Source organism: Pongo pygmaeus, chromosome 6, assembly GCF_028885625.2.
Source record: "Pongo pygmaeus isolate AG05252 chromosome 6, NHGRI_mPonPyg2-v2.0_pri, whole genome shotgun sequence".
Taxonomy (NCBI): Eukaryota; Metazoa; Chordata; class Mammalia; order Primates; family Hominidae; genus Pongo; species Pongo pygmaeus.
Window position 1 is genome coordinate 84,882,134 of NC_072379.2, and position 27,745 is coordinate 84,909,878.

The 27,745-nt window shown below is 37.4% G+C and overlaps 1 long non-coding RNA gene across 1 annotated transcript in view; it reads right to left on the reverse strand.

Annotated features, from left to right (window-relative positions):
* Positions 1-27,472, reverse strand: part of LOC129041264 (uncharacterized) — a 59,374-nt gene extending 31,902 nt beyond the window's left edge. The window contains exons 1-2 of the long non-coding RNA XR_008503829.1: positions 27,414-27,472; positions 21,479-21,559 (exon numbers count right to left, since the gene is read on the reverse strand). This is a non-coding gene — a long non-coding RNA (uncharacterized LOC129041264). The remainder of the gene's footprint in view (positions 1-21,478; positions 21,560-27,413) is intronic.
* Between the last annotated feature and the right edge of the window lie 273 nt (positions 27,473-27,745).

Below are 27,745 nucleotides of genomic sequence, written 5' to 3' on the forward strand. Positions count from 1 at the left end.
TTTTCTCCATTAACTTTATCATCTTCTAACATATTATATATTTTTGTTGACTTTGCTTTTTTAATTTGCTTCTTCCTACTAGAATGTGGGCTCCATGAGGGTGAAGATTTTCTTCTTCTTCTTTTTTTTTTTTTTTTTTGCCAGGTATTGTTCTATGAACTAACAGCAGTTGGCAGAAAACCCAACAAATATTTGCTGGATGCTGTTGAATGCAAAGTGATTAAAAACAAAAACTTAAAATACTAGGGAATAAGTTTAACAAGAAGGGATAAGACCAATAAGATATTTCATATACACAAAATATTTCACAACTTTTAAAAACCGTAACATTTATTGAAGGACAAAATAAAAGATCTGAAATAAGTTAAAAAAAAAAACCCCACATTCTTGGATGTAAAGATGTAATGCCATTAAAACTTCAATTATTTTGATTGATACATTTATATGAAAGAGAAAATATCCCCTCAAAACCCTCCCCAAAACAGTGTTAAAACAGGATAATGTGGGAAGATTTGTTTTAATAGATATCAAAATATACTATTAAGTGATTTTAATCAAATCAATATTATATTGGTAAGGGAATGAACAAGTAGATCATTGAGAACAAAGATTCATGAAATAGATTTCAGAATATGTGAAATTTTTAATACGAGACAAGGGCATCAGCTCGATTGAGGAGGAAAACAATGACTTGTTTACTAAATGATGCTAGCTCAAGTGGTCATTCATTTGGAATTAAATTAGATTGTATTTCTATCTCATACCATATACAAAATAAATGTCAAAATAATTAAAAGGTAGAAACAAAATCTATAATACTAAAAGTGCAATCTAAGTGTAGGAAGAATCTACTCAAACAAGACAATAAGCTGGACGCTATGCAAGAAAATACACATACATTTGTATAAAAATAAAATATTGTTGGTTGATTCATTAATTTCATCAAGATTATTGAGTTTCTACCTCTGTGTTAGTTCTAGACATTAAATCAGTTACAATTTAAAGCAGGATGCTGAGCAAAGGCCTTACTAAAAAGATAGATGATCCAAAGCAAGATTTGAAGGAGGTAAGAGAGCAGGCCATGTGGAACTCACCAAGCAGAGAAGACAGTAAGTGCAAAGGCCCTGAAGTGGGAATAGGCTTAGCACATTTGAAGAACAAACAGAAGGCCAGTGTGGCAAGAGGTGAATAAGCAAGTGGGAAAGTGAAAGGGCATGAAGTTGGAGAGTAGCCAGAGGCTAGACTTCATGACTTTTTATAAGCCATGATGACACTGGATTTTACTCTGGGTAAGATGGGAACCAATGTACCTCTTAGGTTGCTTTTATCAAAAAAAGTGTTATATTAGCAAAGTTTTATTGAAATTAGCAATTTTTTTATCCCAAACCTGTATTTTGAGAATAGACTGGTAGGCAGGAGGGTGGCAGCCAAGGAAGGCAACAGGGAGATAAGTTGTAGGCTATTGTGACTCTCCAGGCTAGAGATGATGGTGGCCTTCACCAGGATGGAAGCAACAGAGATGGCAAAAAGTAGTCAGATTCTGGCATTTTTTTGAAAGTATAATTATCAGAATTTGCTGGCAGATTGGATATGGATTGAGAGAGAACAATAACAGTGAATATTGATTCCAAGAGTTTCAGCCTAACTTAATTGGAAGGATGGAGATGCCAATAACTGAGATGGGGGTACTGCTGATGGAGGCAATGTAGGGGGAAGATCAGGAATTCCATTTTTGCCCATAGTAGCTCTGAGATTCGTATTAGACATGTAAGTGAAGATGCTGAGTTTTAAACTGGGATTTTAAAAAATCAGCTATAGACTTTCAGCTTTCATATTTTTTCCTTCCTAAAAGTGATCTACCTGGAAAACTAACTGACCCATTCATTCTGAAGCTCATATAGTTAGTCCTTTCTTTCCTCCCCTTTTACAAATATCCTCTCCACTTTACAATGCTCAGAGGACTGAACTACCACAGCAAACCACTCCAGGTATCTTTTCTCTTTGCCAAGATAAATGACAACATCCTGGATGGAAGTAACTGTATCAGTCTGGTTTCCAGAGTGGGAATAAAGTACAGCAGAGTGCCCAGGTAATCCAAGATGGCATGCTGAATGAGAAATAATTAAGCCTTGCTGCTTTAAGTCACTGAAATTTGAGGATTGTTTGTTACTGCAGCACAAATTACCTATCCTGACTGATACAGAGACATGCTTCTAACCATTCTAAACTTTATTATACCATGATGCCGCTGGTATAAAAACCTCAGGGCCACCAAACAAAGAAGCAATTAGAAATATTGGTTTTTCCTTTAGTAACTGGCCAATGCACTATAACCCGAAATTCTTTTCTGTCTTGTACATATTTCTTTTAAGATAGAGACACAAGGTGCTAGGAACAGAATATTTTGGCCCACGTTGGGTTGTTGTGAATAGAAATACATTGTGCTGTGGGAAGATAGGAGAGATAACATTCATTTAGTGACCTCACCTCTTCAATCTCTCTCTTATTATCAAACAATACTTCTGGAGGAGGGGTCCCATAAGCGCAGTGCAAGGAGAAGGTTAGTAGGAAATAATTCCAAAAGGGCCTTTTCACATATATAATTGCAATAAACTCTTATCAGCCAGTCTCAAAATCCTAAAACATGCTCTTATCTAAAAAAAAAAAGAGTCTTTGAACAACTGAAACAGGACAAGTTAGTAATGCTGATTCATTTCAAAAAAATTGAAATGAATTGTGCTGAAAAAAAGATTTTCAGAAATATCTGATATTTTTAATGAACTGGATAAAATTTAAGGATGAAAATTTTATGGCTATCTTTCAGATTCAATGTATGCTATTTGGTATAAACTTAGAGTGTGCCTCTCACTACCTATGTCGGTATTTAAGATAACTCCCTGTGCCTCAGCTATAAAATAGGTTAGAGTAGCTCCCTCACAGACTTGTTATAAGAAATAGATCAGTTAATATTTGCAGAGTTTTGGGAGCACAGTAAATGCTATTTTTATTAAATAATAAATACATTAGTAAAATATTCCATGAAATACTTAAAGCACATTTATCAAATTATGAGTTATTTATAACAAATACATAATCATATAATAATAACAAATATACAAGATTATATAAGATGATCTGATACCACCTTATAATATGTTTAATTTTTTTCATTTCCCGTTAGATTGTGGTCCAATGTATTTACAGCAAATATGCCCTTTTTTTTATTAAATGGATAATGTTTGATTACAATGTCTATTAAAATTACTGAAGCTATTTCTAATTTTTATATGATTCTTAATCATTTCCAAAAGTTAAACTGGAATTCAATACACACTCAAACACACACACACACACAGGGTCACACTTTCTTACCAAAAGAAATCCCATGTCCTTGCTTACCCCTTGTTCCACAAAAAGAATGTAATTTGGGGTACATAATACATTGTGTTATTTCAGATTAAGTAATGAAAAACACCATTACAGTCCTACTTTATGACTTTATAAAATGAATAATTTATATTAGAGCTATGTCGCATTTTCATCTTAACAGCTTTTATTAGTCTATTTTACAAGATATATTTTTATTTCTCATAGGATTTCTTAATATACCTTGAAATATGTATTAACACATTTATTTGAATTAAAAAATAGTTACTTTTTTTGACAGAAAGTGTAATTTGGCTGATAAGCCTGACAATGAGGACTAACTATATAAATTAAATTTCAAGTTGCCAGTTTCGATGAATCAAATTAGATAAATCTGTAGTTTTAAGATTTTAATGAAAATATCTTTACATGAGATTACACAATTTTATCAAAAATTACTTTGTTAGCAAAGCTGTACTGAAATTAAAAACATATTTATTTTCCCAAAACTTTCTGATTATATTCAGTTAAACAAGGTGCCTTTAAATAAAAGAGCAATAGGTGTAATTAACATTTTTTCCATTAAACTGCTAAACATTTTTTGGTATATTTCTAAGAAACTGGGAAAGTATCTACACTGTCTGTATAACAAAATATTTTGCAAGTCATGTCCAAATCTTTGTTACCAATATAATTGAAAGCAGACCTAATTGAGTTGTCAGCTGACAGATCATTAACATAATTTTAATGGTAATTACATTAATTTTTAACAATATAACTCATCATGAGTTCATATAATTGACATAGTTTAGCAAAATAATTCCAACCCCATCCACTTATTTATGTGAACAAGATTTCTTAGCAGCTTTGGCTACACCAATAACAAGCAGAAATAGAATTTATTTTGAACTTTCATGACTACACAACCTACAAGCATACCTTGTTTTACCACACCTTGCTTTATTGCACTTTGCAGGTATTGCATTTTTTACAAATTGAAGGTTTGTGGCAACCTTGCATCAAGTAAATCTATTGACACCATTTTTCCAGCAGCATATGTGCACTGCATCTCTGCATCATATTTTGGTAATTCTTACAATACTTCAAACTCTTTCATTGTTCTTACATCTTTTATGGTGATCTGTGATCTTTGATGTTATTGTTGTAATTGTTTTGGGGTGCCACGTGACAGCAAACTTAATCAATACACGTTGTGTGTGTTCTGACTGCTTCACAAACTGGCTATTCCCTCACCTCTCTCCCTCTCCTTGGGCTTTCCTATTCCCTGAGACACAACAGTATTAAAATGAGGCCAACTAATAACCCTAAAATGGCCTCTAAGTGTTCAAGTGAAAAGAAGGCACCCATCTCTCACTTTCAAAAAAGCTAGAAATGATTAAGCTTAGTGAGGAAGACTTGTCAAAAGCCCTTTTGCACCAGTTAGCCAAGTTGTAAATGCAACAGAAAAGTTCTTGAAGGAAATTAAAAGTGCTACACCAGTGCACACATGAATGATAAGCAAACGAAACAGCCTTATTGCTGATATGGAAAAAATTTGAGTGGTCCAGATAAAAGATCAAACCAGCCACAACATTCCCTTAAACCAAATCCTAATCCAGAGCAAGGGCCTAACTCTCTTCAATTCTATGAAGGCTGAGAAGTGAGGCAGCTGCAGAAGAAGTGATTCATGAGGTTTAAGGAAACAAGCTATCTCCATAACATGAAAGTGCAAGGTGAAGCAGCAAGTGCTGCTTTAGAAGCTGCAGCAAGTAAACTGGAAGATCTTCCTAAGATAACTGACGAAGGTGGCCACACTGAACAACAGATTTTCAATGTAGATGAAACAGCTTTCAAAAAGTCCATCCCTGGCTTCGAAACTTCAAAAAACAGGCTGACTTTCTTGTTAGGGTGTGATGCAGCTAGTCACTTGAAGTTGCAACCAACGCTCATTTACCATTCCAACAACCCTAGAGCCCTTAAGAATTGTACTATATCTACTCTGTCTGGGCTTCATAAATTGAACAGCAAAGCCTGAATGGCTGCACATCTGTTTATAGCATGGTTTACTGAATAATTTTAAGCCTACTGTTGAAACCTACTGCTCAGAATGCAAAATTTCTTTCAAAATGTTACTGCTTATTGACAATGCACCTAGCCACCCAAGAGCTCTGATGGAGATATGCAAGGAGATTAATGCTATTTTCATGCCTAACACAACAGTCAGTCTGCAGCCCAGAGATTAAGGATTAATTTTGACTTTCAAGTCACATTATTTAAGAAATATATTTTGTAGGGCTATAACAGTCATAGATAGTGATTCCTCTAATGGAGCTGGGCAAAGTGATTTGAAACCTTCTGGGAAGAATTCCCATTCTAGATGCCACTAAGAAATAATATATGTGATTCATGGGAGGACGCTGAAATACCAGCATTAACAGGAGTTTGGAAGAAGTTGATTCCAACCCTCATAGATGACTGAGGGGCTCAAAACTTCAGTGGAGGAAGTAACTGCAGATGGGGTGGAAACAGCAAGAAAACTAGATTTAGAAGTGGAGCCTGAAGATGTAACTGAATTGCTATAATCTTAACAGTTGAGGAGTTACTTCTTATAGATGAGCCAAAAAGTGGTTTCTTGAGATAGAATCTACTCCTGGTGAAGATGCTGTGAACATTGTCGAAATAACAGCAAAGGATTTAGAATATTATTATACATAAAGTTAGTTGATAAAACAGCAGCAGGTTTAAAACAATTGACCCAAATTTTGAAAGAAGTTCTACTGTGGGTAAAATGCTATCAAAGAGCATTGCAAGACAGAGAAATTTTTCATAAAAGGAATAGTCAATGGATGTAGCAAACTTCATTATCCTATTTTAACAAATTGCTACAGCCACCCCATCCTTCAACAGCCACCACCCTGAAGAGTCAGCAGCCACCAACATCAAGGCAAGACCCTCTACCAGTAAAATGATTACAATTCACTGAAGATTCAGATGGTTGCTGGCATTGTTTAGCAATAAAGTATTTTAATTTAAGTATATACATTGGTTTTTAGACAGAATGCCACTGTCTAAACCTGCACTACCTCTGAGGTATGCCTGTAATTGAAAAAGAAGCTCAAACATATTTCATCAAAATATGTTTTTAATATTTAAAGTTTTAATATTTATGCTTAATACTTATCAAAATAATTATTGTCTTGCTTTGACTAATTTTATACTACTAATAATAGTGCTAATAACTCAATACAGAATAAAATGTTTTACTTCTCAGTCTTTTAATCACAGAGAAAAAATGTTTTTTAAAATTTTGATTTATAGTCTATTATGGAAAAATATGAAGATGATTGAGAAAATATTTTCATACATTAAAGGAATGCATTGGGATAAAACTCTGTGGAGTGAAATGGAAATGTGAGTGTAAGGAGAAAAAGGAACAATGTAAAGTTTGACTACTCCAATAGAGCATCTTCATGTTTCTTTATACTGATGGTGGTGCTGCCTCAATATTTGAACCATTGTATTTTAAAATATTAATATTTTAATAAACCAAAAACCATATCATTTTCTACTATTGAAATTTAAAATAAAAAATTTTTAATGTTATCTTGAAAATGTTCAAGGAGGCCAGGCACAGTGGCTCACACTTGTAATCTCAGCACTTTGGGAGGCTGAGGCAGGAGGATCAACTGACCTCACAGGAGGTCAGGAGTTCAAGACCAGCCTGGGCAACATAGCAAGACCCCATCTCTACAAAAAATGTTTTTAAAAATTAGCTGGGTGTGATGGCATGCAGCTGTAGTCCTAGCTACTTGGGAGGCTCAGGTGGGAGGATCACTTGAACCCAGGAGTTTGAGGTTGCAGTGAGCTGTGATCACACCACTGCACTCCAACCTGGGCAACATAGCAAGACCCTGTCTCTAAAATAAAATGTTTAAGGAATTACATAGTTTTTCAAGATTATTTTAGGAGATGCATAAGCAAATGAGTCACTTTACAGAAATTCTCACATATGTGTACATGAAGAAATGTAAAATAACATCATTCTAACATTGCTTGATAAAAGGAAAACTTGAGGAAAATACTCAATGTCCATCAACAGGAGAATAAGTTGGAAAAAATGTACATATATAAATGTAATATTACTATACAGGTATTAAAATGATCAGCCAGAAGTAGATGAATCAACATGAATGAATATCAGAAATATGTTAATGCAGCAGATATATTATTTGTATAAACATTTTTTTAATTTAAAACTGCTGAAATATATTGTTTAATTAGAAAACACAGAATAAAACCTTAAACCATGTGTGGAATTAATAACCATCAAACTGATGAGAAAGATGAACTCTGGAGACAGAGGGAAATAGAATTGAGAAGAAATATACAGTCTTCAACTAAATCTGTAATGTTTTCTCCTTTTAAAAAATCTGAAGCACTTATAGCAGAAAGTTAGGTTTATTAAAACTTCATAAAGCTAAGGTGCAGGCACATAAGTCATCATGTACTCATTTGTATATTTGAACTATTTCATAATAAAAATAGTATGGGATAAAATATAAAAGAAAACAGTGATACAATATATCCTAAAATGACAAAAGAAAGAATTTTAAAAATCAATCCAACAGATTATAGGGGAAAAATACAAAGAAAAAAACGGTGAATTAAAAACACAAAATAAGGTGGTGGAATATATCAATGATTAATTAGAATTAGATCTGAGTTTAAATGTTGCCTCAGACAATGGCAGTAACACATAGAATCCATTAGATGGCAGTGTTACTTTATATTTATTCTCATTTTTCAGCACAGTGGGTTCAAGACTCAATGGCATTCAACGAATTAGATTTCAGACTCAATTAGATGCCGTTTTAGGTTTGACTCAAAATCCAATAATGAGTAAATAATCATACCTATAGTAACATTTTTAATGTGCAATACAAATATAAATTTTTATTGCACAATAGTTTTTAAAATCTCTTTCTGCATATTTTCCATTAATTATTCTTTAACTTGCTAAAGCAATTTTGTGTTATTCTATAGGCCCTTCAAGAGGCAGGCAAGAACAGAAAGCATTTCCTATTGCTTTAGGAAAAAAAATAGGGTCTCTAAATTGTCTCTATACACATTTGCAATAAAGTTTGTGGCTCTTAGAAATACAGCCCTGTTACGTAAGCAATACATGGAATTAAAAGAGATCTTGAAAAACCATCTATTCTAACCCCCAGCATCTTGAAAATTGACAAATGGGGAACTAGTCTATTTTTAAAGACTTCAAGGAAGGAAATCATCAGTCAGAAAGTTCTTCTTCCCATCTAACCTAAATCCCTCCTGATGAAGTGTAATCCCATTTCCTGTAGTGTGGACTTTTCCAGTGAGGTTAAAGGACATCTGCTGTCCACAATCCTCATCTAAAGAATAACCCTTCACATCCCAGAATACATGCATATTAGGCTCTTATGAACTATAAAATGGATCTCAACAAGGCAGGTAGCTGTGAGCAACTGTCAGTAAATTACTAATAGCCCAAATGTTATCATTAAGAGACTATCTCACAAAAGCCTGTTGTAAAGAGATCCAACCTTGAAACAAACAGTTATGGAGTTATGACCTTGAAGTAAAGAGAGATGGGTTCTTATCTCCAGTAGCATTTTAGGCTACTTTAGGGGGTCCCATTAAATATAATCATGATTAAACACCTACTATGAGCAGGGTGCTTTCATTAATTCTTTTTTTTTTTTTCTTAGGTAGGATCTCACTCTGTCACCCAGGCTGGAGTGCCACTGCACAATCATGGCTCACTGCAGCCTCAACCTCCTGGACTCAAGCCATCCTCCTGCCTCAGCTTCTGGAGTAGCTGGGAACACAAGCATGCGCCGCCACACCCAGGTTGGTTTGTTTGTTTGTTTGTTTTGTACAGACGGGGTCACATTATGTTGCCCAGGCTGATCTCAAACTCCTGGGTTCAAGGGATCCTTCCACCCCACCCTCCCAAAGTGCTGGGATAACAGGGGTGAACCTGGCCAATTAATTCTTTATAATACTCAAAGTCCTGGCCAATTAATTATTTGTAATCCTCACAAAAGGCCTGCAAGTCAGGAGTTGTTATTATCATCATTACTATTATGATTGTATTTTCCAAATAAGGAAATTGAGGCTCAAGAAAGTTAATTAGTTTGCCCAAAGCAAACAGCTGGTAGGAGGCAGAGCTGGCTTTCATTCTTGCCTGACTCCAAGGCTGTACAGGTACAGTACACCACTGTTCTTCAAGTTCTTCTGGCTTTAAAGTGATAGGATAAATATATATATATATATATATATATATATAAAATACATATATATATTTATTTATTTATGGGGTGGTGGTGGGGGAGTTTCGTCCTCCAAGTCATTGTTCCTCCTTTAACATTAACGAGATTAACTGAAAGTTAACATTGTGTGTGATGATATGTGATGATCAGTGATTCCGTTTCTAGCCTGGGCACAGAAGTACTCAGATATAAGAAATTAATAACCTGAAGATAAAGATCAGTATACATAAAAATGTTACCAAGGGAAGTTGTGGAATTGACTACTCTGTCTTTAAAAATAAGAAATATTCACTACCTTCTCAAGGTGCAGAGATCAAATCTATGGTCCATAGACTAGAGGGATCATTCTGCCAAGCCCTGAGCAATTCAGAACATTGACGATTAGATTGTCTTTGCGTCTGCATTTCAGAGACCTGCGGTCTCCCTTCCTGTTTCCATCCTCTCCTTCCCCTCCCAGCTCTTCCTTTCCTTCCTCTCCCCTCCCCTCTCTTTCCTTCCTCCCTTCTGTTTTTTCTTCTTCCTTCCTTTTTCTTCCTTCCTTCACTTTCCTTTTCCTTCATTTCCTTTTGTCTTTTTCTTCTTTTATTTTCTTTCTTTCCTTTCTTTCTTTCTTTCTTTTTTAAAGACAGGGTCTCACTCTGTCACCTAGGCTAGAGTACGGTGGTGAGATCCCGTCTGCAGTCTCCACCTCCTTGGTTCAGGCGATCCTCCAATCTCAGCCTTCGAAGAAGTAGCTGGGACTACAGGTGCAAGCCACTCTTTTCTTTTTTAAATTACAAAACAACCACACATCCATTGAGAAGACAAATCAAACAATATAGGCATATAGAAAGCAAAAAAAAAATGAAAGTTCTCACCACCTCTCCACACCCTCTCTCCAGGTGGTAACCACTGATAAAAGTTTAATGTGTATCCTTCGGGTCATTTTCTATGCATTCACAAAGAAAAAGGAAGGAGAAAAGCAGAGAAAAAGAAGAGAGAATGGAGGAAGTTATTTCAAAACAGATAATATTGTGTGCATTTTGTTCTGCAGCCTGCTTCTTTCACACAAGACTGTCTTATAGACATCTAATATTTATATTTTCTTTTAACAGCTGCACAGTATTTGTTAGCATAGATGTTCCTTAGTTTGTTAACTCTTCCCCTGTCAGTAGACATTTAGCAGTCTCTAGTTTGCTCCTGTTCCAAGATATGCTACAGTGGAAATTTTGTCCACATTATCTTTATACATTTAATGTGAATATTTCTGTGGAACAGGTGTCAACAAGAGGGGTTGCTGGGTCAAAGGTAAGAGCAATTTGAGTTTTCACAGGCATTGCTAAATTGTCTTCCTAAGTGTCTAGGGAGTTATGCTTCTACCAGTTTTTAGTTTAGCTTTCTTTTAAACCTTTTACATAAATAGAAACTATTATTATTTTCACGAAACAGACAAATGGGAGCAATGACTAGAAAGTATACAAAGGCTTCAGGATCTTCATTTAAGAATACTTTTCACTCCCTTTTATCAATGTTTTGTGACATTGTTGCTTTTTCTCAAGGGGAAATAGTAGCATTCATGAGGTTTGTTTCTTGGCTTTGTGGGGAGGGAGGTGCTAAAATTAACATACAGTGAAGGTCACAAATCTTAAGTATACATACAAGTCAATGAGTTTTGGTAAATGTAATAGAGGATATTTCTATCACCTCAGAAAATTCCCATATACTCTCTTCAATAAATCCCAGTTTCCATGAATACCCTCCTGCACATATTTTTGTGGACATATTTTCTGTTCCTTTGGCTAAGTTTATAGGAGTAGAAATGCTGAGTGATAAGGTTGTTCTATGTTTAACTTCATAAGAAATTACCAAACAGTACCATTTTGTATATTTATCAGCACTGTACAAAATTTCTAGGGGTTCCACAGTCTCACCAACATTTGATATAAAATGATATATTATTATAGTTTTAATTTTTATGTCCCTGATGATTAATGATATTTGAGCATTTATTCTTGTACATATCTTTTGGGAAGTATCTGTCCAAGCATTTTGTCTATCTATTACACTTCTTATTTGTTTTTCCAATTGTTGACTTGTAAGAGTTATTTATGTATTCTCTATATAAATCCTTTGTAGGATATGGGTATTATAAATATTTTCTCGCAGTCTATGGCTTACTGTTTTTAATTAATGGGTCCAATATTGTCCTATGTTTTCTTTTAGTAACTTTCAAGTTTTAGGTTTTAGGTTCAGATCTGTAATAATCCGTCTGATTAATTTCTGTGTATTATGTGAGGTAGAAGATGAGGATCATTTTTACTGTACGTTTACCCAATTTTTCCAGTACTGTCATAAAGACATAAGTCACCCTTATTTTATTATTTTAATGTCTATAGCAGGGGTCCCCAATCCCCAGGCCACAGACAGGTACTGGTGCTTGGCCTCTTAGAACCTGGGCCACACAGCAGAATGTGTGCAGTGAGCGAGCAAGCATTACTGCCTGAGCTCTGCCTCCTGTCAGATCAGCGGTGGTATTAAATTCTCATAGGAGCACTAACCCTATTGTGAACTGTGCATGCAAGCGATCTAGGTTGTACGCCCCTTATCGGAATTGAATACCTGATGATCTGAGGTGGAAGAATTTCATCCCGAAACCACCCACTCCCCAGTCATTTCATGGAAAAATTGTCTTCCACAAAACTGGTCCCTGGTGCCAAAAAGGTTGGAGACTGCTGGTCTATAGGCTCTACAGTTTTATTTTATTCCTGATATTAGTAATTTCTGCTTCCATTTTTTTTCTTGAATCAGCTTTTCTGGAAGTTTATAAATTTTATTACTCTTTCCAAAGAAACAACTTGTCAGCAAACTTTCGCAAGGACAAAAAACCAAACACCACATGTTCTCACTCATAGGTGGGAATTGAACAATGAGAACACATGGACACAGGAAGGGGAACATCACACACCAGGGCCTGTTGTGGGGTGAGGGAAGCGGGGAGGGAAAGCATTAGGAGATATACCTAATGTTAAACGACGAGTTAACGGGTGCAGCACACCAACATGGCACATGTATACATACGTAACTAACCTGCACGTTGTGCACATGTACCCTAGAACTTAAAGTGTAATAAAAAAATAAAATAAAATAATAAAGAAGATATATAAGATAATATCACAAAAAAAGAAACAACTTGTGTCTTTTGTTAATTTTCTTTATTCTTTTCTATTGCATTGATTTCTACTTTTACATTTATTATTTCTATTATTTACATATATATGGTTTAACTGAGTTTGATTTGTTCTTTTTGTAGTGGCTTGAAGTGAAAATTTACATCATTGATTTTACTTGAACTAAAATAAAATTGATTTTTCTTGAACTAAAATACCAGCGGGAGTGCAGTGGTCTGGCTCTGTCTCCCAGGCTGGAGTGCAGTGGTGCGATCTGGGCTCACTGAAACCTCCACTCCCCCAGCTCAAGCAATTCTTCTGCCTCAGCCTCCTGAGCAGCTGGGATTACAGGCATGTGCCACCACACCCAAAAATAAAGTTTTGTATTTTTAGTAGAGACAGGGTTTTGCTATGTTGGCCAGGCTGGTCTCAAACTCCTGACCTCAAATGATCTGCCCACTTCAGCCTCCCAAAGTGCTGGGATTACAGGAGTGAGCCACGCTCCCAGCCTAACTAAAATATAAACATTTCAAAGTGTATTTCTTCTAATAACTGATGTACCTGCATTCCACAAATTTTGATATGTTATATGTTCATTATCATTCATTTTGAAAGTTTCTCATTTTTCTTGTGATTTCTTCTTTAACCTACAGTTCATTTAGCAGTCTTCAAGAGATCTTATTGTAATTAATTTCTGATTTAACTCCTCTATGGTAAGAAAATATATTTGTAAAATTCCAATCCTTTGAAATTTGAGTCTTGTTTTATGGCCCAGCATATGGTCTATCTTGATGAATGCTCTTTATGTACTTAAAAAGAACATATCTTCTGAAGTTACTGGTTACAGCATTCTGTGAATGTCAGTTAGATCAAGATGGTTCTTAGTACCAATATCTCCCATATTAATTTTTTTTTTTTTTTTTTTTTTTTTTGAGATGAAGTCTCGCTCTGTCGCCCGGCTGCAGTGAAGTGGCGCGATCTCAGCTCACTGCAAGCTCCGCCTCCTGGGTTCACGCCATTTTCCTGCCTCAGGCTCCCTAGCTGGGACTACAGGCGCCAGCCACTACACCCGGTTAATTTTTTTTTTTTTTTTTTTTTTTTTAGTAGAGACGGGGTTTCACCGTATTAGCCAGGATGGTCTCGATCTCCCCCTCGTGATTTGCCCGCATCGACCTCCCAAAGTGCTGGGATTACAGGAGTGAGCCACCGCTGCCAGCCTAATTTTTCACCTAGTTATTCTTTCAATTACTGGGAGGGTGATGTTAGGTCTTTATAATTGTGGATTTGTTTGGTCCCCTCTTTAGTTCTGTCAGTTTTTGCTCCTTATATGTTGAAGTTTTATTATTAACTGCATATACATTTATAATTATTATGTCTTTCTGATGAATTGATCTTTTATCATTATGAAATGCTTCTAAGTTCTACTAATATTCCTTTGCTTGAAGTCTGCATTTCTCTAGGGTTAACACAGTCACATCACGTTTCTCTTGCTCACAGTTTGCATGGTATATATTTTTACTTTTATTTCCAACCTATCTGTATCTTTATATTTAAGGTGCATATCTGATAGACTGTTTATGGTGGAATCTTGCTTTTTTATATTATTTGGCAATATTTGTCTTTAGTGTTTAATCCATTTATGTTTAGTGCAAGTATTGATACAGTTGGATTTAGGTTTACCATTTTGTTATTTATTGTCTATTTACCCCTTCATTTTCCTTTGTTTCTCCTTTCCTACATTATTTTTGCTTACTCACATTTTTATAGTATTCATTTTAGTTTTCCCATGGATTTAACTACACATTTTTGTATTTTTAAAGTAATTACTCTAGGTATTATAACACGCATTATTGACTTACCGCAGCCTACTTAGAGTGAATATTTGACCCTCTTGAGTAAAATGTAAAAGCCCAGAAACAGTAACATTCCATGAATTCCCAGTCACATGCTATATATCAACATATATTATAATGCCACAATGCAGTGTTTTAAATGTTGCTTTAAACAATGAGCTACGTTTTTAAAAAATGAAGAAAAAATATTGTATATTTACCTACTTTTGAGAAAACATTTTTGGTGTTCTTTATTTCTTCTGTTGATCTGAGTTGGTACTTAGTATTATTTCCTTTGGTCTGAAAATGTTCCTTTAATATACCTTTAGCAGCTCAGCCTTTATCTTCATTTTTGAAGGATATTTTAGCTGGATGTAGAACTCCAGATGGACAGGTTTTATCTTGAAGCACTTTAAAGATGTTGTTACATTGTATCTGTCTCATTGTTTCTGTTGAAAAGTAGGTGATTAATTAGATCATTGATCCCTGTATGTCATATCTTTTTCCTGTGACAACTTTGGCTAAACTGTGCCTAGATGTTTGTTTTATTTTGTCGTACTTGCCTTGCTTGGGGTTTGCTGAGTTTTGTGGATTTATAATTTGATTTTTTTCCATTATTCATCTATTATTTTTTAAATGTTTTCCTTTTCCCTGTCTTCTTTTTCTGGGAAGCCAATTTCACACATATTGGATTATTTGATACTTTCCCACTGGACCTTAAAGCTCTCTTCACACACTTTTTCACGTAATTTTTCTTCTCTCTATTCTTCAGACTGGATAGTTTTTATGGATGTCTTCTAATTCCCTAATACTTTGCTCTTAAATTCATCCAGTAAATGTTATTTCAAACATTGTACTTTTTAGCTTGAAAATTTATATTTCATTCTTTTTTAGTTTCCATTTTTCTGCTGAAATATTCCATCTGTCCACTTATTATGACTATCTTATTCTTTAATTCCTTAAACAAATATATAATAGCTAATTTTAAGTCTTTGTAACATCTGAGTCATCTTGGGTCATTTACTGTTTGGTCACGTTTCCCCATTTCTTCATATGTATGTCTAGTACTTTTTTAGTGTATACTGGACATCATAAAGAATACATTATAAACTCTAGTTTCTGTTTTTTCCCCTCAACAGTACCGAATTTTGTGGTCCATGGCATTTAAATTACTGGCAACTCACCAATGAACTTTTAGAGGCTTGATTTTATGCTTTGATGGGGTCTGTTTCCATTGTGTTATTAGTCCTAAAGCAAATCTCTGGAATCTGATAACTAGTCTTTATAACTAAAGCATGACTTTTCTAGAGTTTAAGTGGAAATCTTGAAAAACTACCAAGCCCCTCAAACTTGGCAGGACTCAAACTCTAAACTCTGTCTTGGTGCAGTGAACAAGAGCTTAAAAATTTCTGTTCTGTTCTTTCAGTCTCTCAGCTACAGTTTTTCACTGGTCACCTTGGAGTTTCCCCTTGACATGTACAGTTCAGGGTCACCAAAGATTAGAGAGGAAATTATGATCAGATTTGGGGCCTACCTAGCCCCTCTGTGATCTTTCTCTCTGGGATTTTCACCCCTCAATTTCCAGATGTTGTGATAGCTCCAGACACTATCCTTTGACTCCTCAGGTCAATAAAACTGTAGCTTTCTGCTTCAGTTCTAGCTGTCCTGCACCAAGTGGAGTATAGAGCACCTTTGGAAAAATCAATAAATACATTGATTTTATCTAATGTGGTTCCTTATTTCAAGGATCAAATTCTCTCTGGTTTTGGGCTGCTTTCTTGTCTCCCCAGTATGTTTAAATTGTTTTCTTTTTATATTTTGTCCAGAGTTCACAATTGTTATCTGTAGGAAGGGCAGTCTGATACAAACTACTGCAGCATGACCAGAACCAGAACATATGCAGGCAACTTTTTCATTCTGTTTCACTTAAATAAAAAGTTTTCCACAGGTAGCATAAATTACAGCAAACTTGAAATTTTAGGTGAATCTTTTATTTTTGAATCACAAGTTTCCATTTCTAGATCATCATTGCTTTACTAAAAGGTAGATGCTCCAAAGAGAGAAATAAATGCTTGCCTTCCTTGAGACAATCTCAAAGGAAATGCCATGTCTGTTTTTGTTTAATTTAGTATTTGTAATATAAAGAGGCTTAAAACCTCAGCCTTCTGAAAGTTTTCAACCTGAAAGATGTGAGTTTATTATTATCCATGTGGCCTCAGTTTTGCAGATAATCCCTTGAAAACCTCCCTATGGCTGACTGTTTATGTAAATAAGAGATAACTCTGTTTTAATTCATTTCACTGGGTATAGTGTACAAATTAAGGGAAGGAGAGCCAGGTATAAGAATCTAGTGAGCTGGGAAATATGGGATGTTTATTTTGTAGGATGTGGTTTAGAGATTCCTGGTTGGAATGGCCCATACCATAAGAGTTCCGGGTGGGTGCCATGCCACACAGGAAACAATTGTAGCCTGCCCCTGGGAGTAAGCCAGAGAGCTAACAAATTCAGTGTGCATTGTAATGCTTCATCAACACGCCTTCTGCAGGGCCTGCCCTCTCTGCTGGGTCACTGACCTTTATAAGTGCACAGTCATGGCCACCGCCTGACAGGCATGAAAAGGAGACAGACAATGGATGAGAAGGAGACATGCACAGAGCGGGAAAATGCACTCATTCAAGGGATTTACTGGTCAGGGATGTCATGTCCTATGTCCAGTTCCAGAATGCATGTGGTGGTTTAAGCCATGCATATTGAGCTACATAAATATAAGGAATGATTATCATCAACATATGAACATAAAAATATCCCTGAGAATCATGATTGATTTTTGTGGCAGCACAGAACAATGTAGAAAGTAGTTTTGTGCTATAAAATTTTTCACCAATTTATAAAAGCTTTAGATCATTAAAATTGATTAGAGTGTCATACAGCCTGATTTCAAAGGCATTCCAGACTCCAGAGGTGGCATCAGATAGTGACCTGCAAGCTGGGGAAAAAAACATTGAATTTGGGTCCTGAATTTGTCCTAAAGGAGCTGTGCAGCCTTTGGCCATTTGTTGCAATCAGGCTCCCATTTCTTCATCTGTATACGAGTAGGTGCCATCTCAGTACAATGATACCATTTCCCCTATATTTTAGGATTTCTGTGTTTGTTACTATTCCTTTGCATCCTCAGATGATTCATATAGTTTCTTTTTCAGGAACTTTAGGAAACATGTTAACACAGTGATTTTCAAAATGAACTTCTGGAACCCTATGTATTTCCCCTGTTCGGTAAGACATACTGGTATTATTTTACATATTGGAATGCCATGTAGACTTTTATTTCTTTTTATTCCATTTTTAAAAGGAGTCTATTTCAAGTCAAAAAAAGCATTTGAAAACCAATTCTGAAGGATGTTCCTTTTACCTCTGATGGTGTATGATTCTTGTAATGAAAAGGGGATGCATAAATTTGTATCTTTTATTAATAAGCATTTTTCAAAGGCTCTTAACAGTGATATTAAATTAAATGTCTCTCCTATTGATTCTTGATCAAAATAGTGTTCTTATAGAAAAACTATGTATAGCAGATGCATCTGGAAAGGGACATGTGTTCTGAGAACCCCACTCTAGAATGGAAGCACTGTTCTAGAGTACATACACAGCCTCTACCACTACAGAGATTGTCACACAGAGTGGTATTATCACACTGGGTTTGTCAGCATTTCATGGTCTCTAATGGTCTCCTGTGCTTAAAGAGCCCAAGGGCATCTCAAAAATGGCATCTTGGCTGGCATTCCACCTCAAAGTGCCTAACAACCCATCTTGCTTCTTGAAGAACTTCTGCTGATTATCAGTGGTTCAGGAAATGTAATCTAATTTTTAACACTAATCAAACCCAAACATAATTACATGCTAAATATGTAGAAAGAACAAGCATATGATGCAGTTCAAAGCCAAATAAACGTGATTTCTATTTTTGATCATTGAAAAGTAATCTTTCTCACCACTGCCTTCTGTAAATACAAGGTAACGGGTGTAAGCCACATGCAAGTGGGTTCCTAAATCCCACTGTATATCTAATATTTATAGTAACTTTCACTCGAGAATCTACTCCCGTATGTGCTAGCAATCATTTTTCCATTTTGAAAGCGTGAAGAAATTATTCCCATTTTGCAAAAGTAAATAAATTTAGTCCTGGAGAGGATAACATTACAGTTCATTTTCATGTATAAATGTCCTTCCCTGCTAGAGACTGAGCATCTCTATGGGAAAAGAGTGGTGTCTGATTAAGTGTTACGGTGAAAAGTCCAGTTCATCTTCTGGAAGAAAAGAATGATATATCCTTGTTCATCCCTAAGCCTTCCGGGTTGGAATAATGATAACTGGGATTTCATGAGAACCTAGAAGAGTGATCTTGTTTAATGTATTCACTCCCAAAATACAAAGTTTCTGGACTACCCTCTAGACGCTTTTATTCTGTTGTATACAAACTCATTATCATTCATACAGCCTAAAATTTCGGATAATCATTTGCTGAACACTTTGCAGTTACGCTTTTTAGATATATTTTTAGTTTGTTCTTGATTTCCCTATTTGTGTTTTTTCTTAGTTTTTTTTTCTTGCTGGGGGAGAGGGTGAGACACATTGAAATTTAATAGAGATGATTGTTCGACAGAATTTTGAAGGAAGTGAGTGTACTCACCCCACCCACTTCATCAGGAGATGCTTCCTCTGTGAGGTGGGATTTGAGTCATATTAATTTGTCCCAGACCACACCAAAATTAAGCTGTTCACGTCTGAAACATTCCATGAATTCAGTTGCGAGGGGGAATTTGTTCAGCCATGTTATGGATTCATATTTCTCTCCTCTCCCAAGAAGGTCTGGGTGTCCTTATAAGGGAGAACGCCTCTGTTTCCCACAGTGTGGAGAGCGAAATAAATACTCTCTCACAGTCAATGCAGAGGTAACTTTTTTTTAATGGATTAAAAAAAAAAAAAAAAGCAGTTCTGAGAGTCCATCACTGTTTCAGCATCCCCATTCAGAGAGGGGGCTTTTGTCTCTCTCTCAGTGGGAGCTGCCATTTTAATGGGGCCTCCAGCAGGGCCTGGTTTGATGATGTGAAGTAGGCCTGGAAGAATCGTGGAATTTTTTTTTAATTTAGATTTTGGTTAATTTAACCATACTGGCTTTCAAATGAACTGAAATGTAAAAGTGAATCCACGGTAAATGTCCCTCAGAAGCTGCTACCAGATAATTTCAGCGATTTCTCATTTCTGAAGCTCTCTCATGTGAAAACCAATCCCTTGAAGTTCTAATAGGCATTACCGGCCGTCTACCCCCAACCCCCAATCTATTTGCAAAGATGAAAATCGGGAGAATTCATTCTTAAAAATATGCATACGCATACACAGACACAGACGTGCACTCCTAAATGCTAAATGAAAACATTGCTTTTAGCTGACTGGTGATGCCAAGCCAGGATTGGGATGGCTTTGTGGTAATTCTGGGGTTTCCCTTTTGCCTGAGTCATGAACACCACGGTACATGGAATGCTCCCGACCCCAGAGCCTTGGGAGTGCCAAAGCTACTCCCCAAGCCCTCGCCCCAGAGGAGGATTCCAAAATCCCCCACAGCACACTTTCTAGATAAAACTGTTGCTCTCAGTAATGAGGCCACGGCCTGCAGAGCCAAACTGGCCCGCAGGCCGCTTTCTGCAGGCCTGGCGCCGGACCTGCTCTGCTCCCGCCCGCCCCGCAGCCCCCGCGGCCACACAGTGGCTGCGCCTGGCAGCTGCGCGCCCAGATGCCAACCGCTGGAATGTGTTTTATGTTCCCGCGTCTCTGCCTGGCTGGCCTCGGGGGAAGGCTCTTCCCTGGCCTCTCCGGCTCCGGCGCTGGGCTGCGGCAGCTGGGGAACCGATGTGCGATCATTTTACACATGAGCTAGCTGTTCACCCTTCCAGGAACTGTTTGCCTGCACTAATTCCGCGCAAGATGCACACACTGAGCCCTTTTGTAGGGCTGAAGGATGACTGTCTCTCCGGCCTAGATGGGTTTAGTAAATGACTGCATGGGCCTGAGTACCTGGGTATTCGTGTGTGTGTGTGTGTGTGTGTGTTGACTTAAAGGCACTCCCTCTTCGCAGAAATAAATGAATTAATGAATTTTTAAAAAGAAGGTAGAACTAACGCATTTTCGAAAAAAGCAAACATCAGGGATTGTACAGTTTGTTACAACATATCTATCCATGATTCCATTTTGGGGAAATTTATATGAAGATATCCCACAATCGGGCAATCGCCAAACAAGAAAGCATCCTTAATTGAGTTGAAACTGGGGGTAAGGGGACAGAAAAATCGCCCCCAGAAAATAATTTCAAATTCAGCCTTGTGTTTCCCAGTAATTGGGCTGTCTGAGGATGAGACTGGGAGTGGAAAAATCCAAGTCAGTCTTAGAGCTGCACTTCTCAAAAGTGACTGCAAAGGCTTTGAGGTGGTCAGTGATTTGTGTTTATTTACAACAATGCTTTAATTAATCATATTTAACAAGATTTGATATCACTTCATCGGTGGCTAAGCAAAATATTAATTATGATTTAGTTTGTTGACTTCTCACTACCAAGAACTTGGATGATGATTTTTTTTAAATCATTTTATCTCTCTATGCCTTTTCTATGCTTCAGAAGTGACAATGGCAGGTTTAAGAGTCTAGGAAACATTTGAGCCTGGGATGAAAAGTCAGATACTGAAGACCCAGTTGTACACATAATGCATTTTTAGAGAAGATACATAAAAATGGACATCCAGCCAGGTGTAGTGGATCATGCCTGTAATCTTACCACTTTGGGAGGCCAAGACAGGAGCACTGCTTGAGGGCAGGAATTTTAGACCAGCCTGGGCAGCATAGCAAGACTCCATCTCTACAAAAAAAAAAAGAGAGAGAGAAAGAGAAAAAAAATGGACATCACTTATAAAGTACACTCTCAATAGCAGATATGCTCTATCTTTAAAAAAAGTTTTGAATTATTAACGTATCGCCTTCTTGTTAAACAATACCGAAATGTTTACAATTAAAAGTAAAAATTACCTCCATTCCCACTCCCCTGGAATAATCACTTACAAATCCAACAAGTATCTTTCCAGTCTTTTTAAACACACAAACACATACACTGTGTAATATATGTATGTGTATAAAATATATGTGTGTATTGCATATTCTTGTATATATGCAATATACATTTAATGTACCTATAGAGAGAGGATCGCTTCTTTTTAATGGGATCTTGTTAAACATATTGTTCTATAACTTCCTTCTTTTTACTCAGAAATATAATCATGAATAGCCTTTAATACCAGTATCATATTATTTGTAGTGGCTCCATAATATTCCAGAATATCAGTGTATGGTGTTTTATTTAGTCTTTCCCATATTTATGGTCATTAAAGTTATCCCAAATTCATCAGTAATATCAATAATGCTGCCATAAACATCCTTGCATATATATCATAAATTTTAAATGTATATTTAAATGCAGCTGTTTTTGTTGTTTTGTTTTTTGTTTTTGTTTTTGTTTTTTGCCTCTGTGGAAACTGGAACTGTCAACTGAGAAGGGAAAGGCAGCACGAAATGAAGTATAAGTGTTGCATAAAGAATAAAGGCTCAAGTTGCAAAGCAGTGAGTTGGAGTTGGCTTATAGGAACAGAAAGCAGACTCATTAAAAATTGCATTTTGATGTATAATATATTTTTTTTCAAAGTCATGAGGCTCTATGTTCTCACAATGTCTTCTTTCAGATAACATACCTGTAGGTATGCACAACTCTGTCTCCAACTTTGTAACTGAACTGGGCATGGAGTTGGGTTCACTTTGTAACTTTGAAATGTTGATGAGCAGCACAGGAGCAGTCATGGCTTCTCTGTAGCTAAGAAGACTGCAGTAGTTGCTACAACAGTAGCTATATTTGGCTCTATTTCTCAAGCACTGAAATTGAAAATAAAGAAGTATTTTTCCTTCACTTTGATCTCCTTTCTATCTTGCTTTCTTTTATTGTATATTCTTTTTGAAAGTCACCTCACATTCTTACTGATTGGGTCTAGAGTCATTCCTTTATCCATTCACTTATTGATGTACGTTGATATACTTACTGAAATACCTCAAGTAGAGCTCATTTACCTTCATTATACCAGGAAAAAAAATCACCATTTACCATCTGGGGCCAATAAACCCTTTTAATTTTTTTAAATATTTTTAAAAATATTTTTAAGTCATTTTGCAAATAATTGATAGAAGTAAGAATAAGGGATAGTAAAAAAAATGTTAGAAATGTTAATAAGAATTTAAGCATAGCAAATTTAAATTTTCCATATTTTCCTGCTTTTGAAGGTATGTATACCCAAAATGGACGATGTCTTTAAAATTCAACTAACTGCCATACCTATCATGCGGGAGCCTGCAGCATATCCATAGTGTAAATATTGATTCCTGATTTCAAATAAGTCTTTAATAGGTTTTAGCATATTCATGGTTCTGCTCTGTTTGGCCTTATCAAAATGTGACACATTTGAAATTTTTAACAAATCAGAATTGTGTTGGCATTGTCACAGGATTCTTAGGGTGTTGCTTCGCCAGCTGGAAATCTCTGTGGCCGGTGGTGCCTTTGCCTAAGTTTTGCTTGGGCCTGCTGGGCCCACTCGGCCTGGCAGGCTGCACTCAACTCGTGCTACTGGCCTGGATCCCATGCCTGCCAAGGGTGAGCAGAGCGGTGAGGGGTGTGTGGGTAAGTGTGGTGTCCGGCCACTGCGCACAGCCAGGCATGCTGGCAGCAGTGGGGGCAGGGAACGCCAGGAGCCAGCACAGGTGTCAGCTCCCTGCAAGGCTGCAGCTGGACCAGGCATACTGCAAGCAGCTTCCACGGCTGGCACCGAGGAATGCACTGGTGCCCAAAAACTTGGAGACAGCAGGAATTGCCGAGCCCCAAAGAAGGTGTCACAGCCCTGGCTTGGGGAGCTCCCAGGTCTGAGCTCCCCAAAGGGTCGCATTTCTTCTCTCCTTCTCTCTGCTGTCCTTCTTGTTGCCTACAATGTGGCGAGCAAGGGGCATATTTCAGCCCTGTGTTATAGCTCTGTTAACCCTGCCATTTGGTGGGTCCCGAGTTCTTGTCTTGCATCCAGGAAGAATGAGGTACATGGACAAAGGAGGGTGAGCAAGGCAAAGCAGGTGCTTTATTGAGTGATAAAACAGCTCAGAGGAGACCCACAGTGGATAGCTCCTCTCCACAGCCAGGGTGTCCTGATGAGTGTTCAGCTGTCAGCAGAGAGGAAAGCCTAGGGTGGGTAGTTCCTCTCTGCAGCTGGTCATCCTGTCATCTTTTTTGAGTCTGGCTGAATCTGGGGGTTTTACGGACTTCAGAGGAGAGGAAGTATGTGCTGATTGGTCCATGGGTGGCCCAGAAAAAGCACTGTAAGCTCCTACCCTGGTCTGTGGGACTGGCAGCCAGGCCCCCAGGCTTCAGGCTTTCTCTGTTGAAAGTGAGGTTCCACTGGGGACCCGCCCCTTTCAGCCCAGGAGCCTGTCTGCCTCCTACTGCTGTTCATGGCGCCCAGACTGTTCATGCCGAGGGGCACCTGCAGGCCAGTGCAGAGCTGCCCTCAGCAACCCCTTTGGCCTCCCTCTTGTGTTTGTTGGTGCCCAAGGTCTGGTGGGGGCCAAGGCAGCAGGGGGCTGGCATGTCAGCACTGCCCTGAGCTTATGCACACCCAGCCAGGTTGCCACAGCGCCCAGGCTGGGCCTCAACTTTGCTGCAAGATCAGACCGGCTGCCAGCAGTGGGGAGAGGCCAGGGAGCAGGAGCCTGTGGGGGAAGAGGGGCTTCCCGGGACCCTGAAAGCACAGAGATGCCAAGATCTGCAGCCATGGCTTGGGCAGCTGCAGCAGCACCTGGGAGGGTGGGGCTCCTGCCTGCTCCCAGCCCCCAAGGACACAGGGATGCCTGGGTCCACAGCCGCAGCTGCACTGCTCCCCCACTGCAGCTGGCATCATGGCAGTGGCTGTTCCAGACAGGCCACCACTGCCATCAGCATGAAGACTGACATTTTCTTTGCTCCATAAGTGCCAAAAAAATCTATTTCTGGATTTATGAACACCAGTTAAAATAATCAATCCAATTAATTTTTTATTTCTATATCTTGTATTTTCTTCCAGTAACCTTTGTAAACACACCTGCCTTCATAACTCATTTGCTAATAAACCACATGGAATAAATTTTGAAACAATTTGAAACAATAAAAGATACTCAACATCTTTTCAGCAAAACAGAATGGTTTTTCTTATTGCAAAATGTTTCCTGTTGAATGACTAACTGGATGAGAATATCATATTTTCTTTATTGAGAAATGAATTGTTCATTCATTGATTCTTAAGTATGGGAGAAAAAATTATACCCAGAATATTGTCATCTGAGGACTCGTACCTGAGATTTCACTTCTCTGACCAATTTACTACCATCATTATGGCCTAGGAAGCTGATACCTGTCTCTTTGCATTCTTTTTCTGTTTCATCGAATAATACTTTCCTCTATCAACTCATTTTTCTTTGCCATTATGGGAAGAAAATGGAAATTTTTAAATCCTCAACTGTGTTTAGTCTTTAAAAAGACTGCAAAAATGTACCTCCATACTTCTCTTATTCCCTACTTTTTAAAAATGCAATACTTTGCACAACCCAAAAAGAAAACTAAAGCTTGATGCCACCATGATGATTTATTTATTTCCTTCCAGGAGGTTTCATTATTCTTCCATTTTCTTATTATTTTAATCTTTTTAGAAAAAGCAGAGTTGAAAACAATTAAACAGCAATGCTAAAATCATTCCTAGCAAGTTGAAATAGCAAAATGGAAAAAATAGGCTCATGAAGATTTCTACCATCCTATCTTGTAATTACCATGCAGCTCCATTGGATCCTGTATAAAGCTTTATACAGGCAAAACCCTGTCTCTACAAAATATTTTTTAACAATTAGCCGGGCATGGTGGCACACACTTGTAGTCTCAGCTACTTGAGGGGCTGAAGTGGGAGATTCACTTGAGCCCTAGAGGCAGAGGTTGCAGTGAACCGAGACAGCCCACTGCACTCCAGCCTGGGCAACAGATTGAGACTCTGTTTCAAAAAAAAAAAATAAGTAAATTTTTCCTCAGTTCTTTGGAAGAATGAAAGACATCAAATATCTTTAAAAATAATTACAAATAAAAACTCAAAAATAAAACGAGATGCAACAGGTCCTGATGATATTCTGAAGGTTAAGGTAGGAGGTATTGTATGGATCACATCATAGCCTCCTTTCCAGGTCATGCAGATTCAAGGTGAGGCAACTGACTAATGAGGAAGGTACTGAACCAATGCTTCACTTCAGACTCTTAAAGAAGGAACACTAGCTAAAGATGGAAATAGTGATATTAACAATAGGTGTTCAGAAATAATTTTGAAATTTCATGTTGAATTTAATCCTCTGTATTTCAATAACCATTTAACACAAGAGAAACTGCTACGAAAGTTGAATAGCTTACCTAAGGTCAATTAAATGAAATATCCTGATCCTCAAAGCTAGGGACACTGCATGGGTTCATTCAGTAAACATTTACTGACTGTCTACAATATGAAAGAGACTGTTTCTGGATAGCATATGTAGATACCTTTCAAAATGGGTTAAATCGAAGTGAAAGTATTCCAAGAATGTACTACTTGAGAACAATGTCAGTTTTCCAAACTTTAGGTCTCTAACTTTAAAAATGGCCTTTAGAAAATTTCTCACTCACCAAAATTGTTAATTGAGCACAACTTTCACTTTCCTTGCTGATTTTACCCTTACCACCTTTTCTTTAGTCCTCACACAGTATAAGGTATAAATATATGCATTTCCCCCCTGGATTGGTAGACTTATAACTTGCTTTGTTCCATAAAGATTTCAGGGGTCATACAATAAATGCATTTATATAGCAACATAAATCAAACTAAAACAAAAAAGAAAAAGTGGTAAAGATTTGTGCAGAAACCTAACTTAAACCAACATAAGCAAAATAATAATAATAGGTGTTTTAATTTGGAGTAATCACATGACACATTGGAAAGGGCAGAGATGCAGGTCAGCCTTAAGGACAACTGTAACCAGGGCTTTAAGTAACACCCGCATCTTGCTGCAGTCTCTGTTTTGCTCTGCTTGTCAGTTTCATTCTTGTTCACCCAGACTGATTCTTTCCACGTGGCAGGAAACACAGCTATTCACAGCAACCGGGTTTTTATATCTCATTGCTTCAGCTCAACTCTCTGGGTTTCTATCTGCCTATTCCAGGAAAGGCTCTAACTGTCCTAGCTAGAGTCAGTCAGTCACCAATCTCTGATGCAAATATTAACACCTGTAGTCTCAGTCAAAGCCAGAAAAAAAGAGACTATGATTGATCCAGTTTGGATTATGTACCTGCCCATGTAGTCAAGTGCTTATCCATCTACCAATTAAATATAGCCAAGGAGCAGGATTATGTTATACAAAATGGCCATTCCCACAAAAGCCAATCAAGGCGGAATTTACCAGATAAAGTGATTGTGCTAGGAACACAATTTTGAAGCTATCTACTACAATAAAGTAGGATAAATTCATGGCAACAATGCAATTAAAGCCAGGAGTTAAGGTGGGGCACTTGCTTCACACACACAACATTTCACTAATTCAACCTGCTGTTCAAAGTGGGGATAGGGAAGAAAATTAATACAGAGAAGACTCACCTCTACACTACTTTCAATGCCTCCATGGTGGTTATGACACTAGCAACGTTGAAGGCAGAACTTCAGGACAGGCCTTCAATGGGCCTCATGTAAAACTGAGAAAAGTCAGTAATATCCACATCACTATAGAGCCAATAGATGAGCTGCCTCAGCAAAATAGATGAGTTGAATCTCTCTGACTCATACTGACCCCAAGCACTCTAAATCAGTCACTCAGCCTATAAGGCCAGCAGAGGGCTGGGATCCTTGCCCAGGTCCCATCAGCTTTCCCCAGGAAGAGCTCTCTACAGTCACATCTGAAGCCCAAAGAAAGATCAAGGAACCTGCTTTAG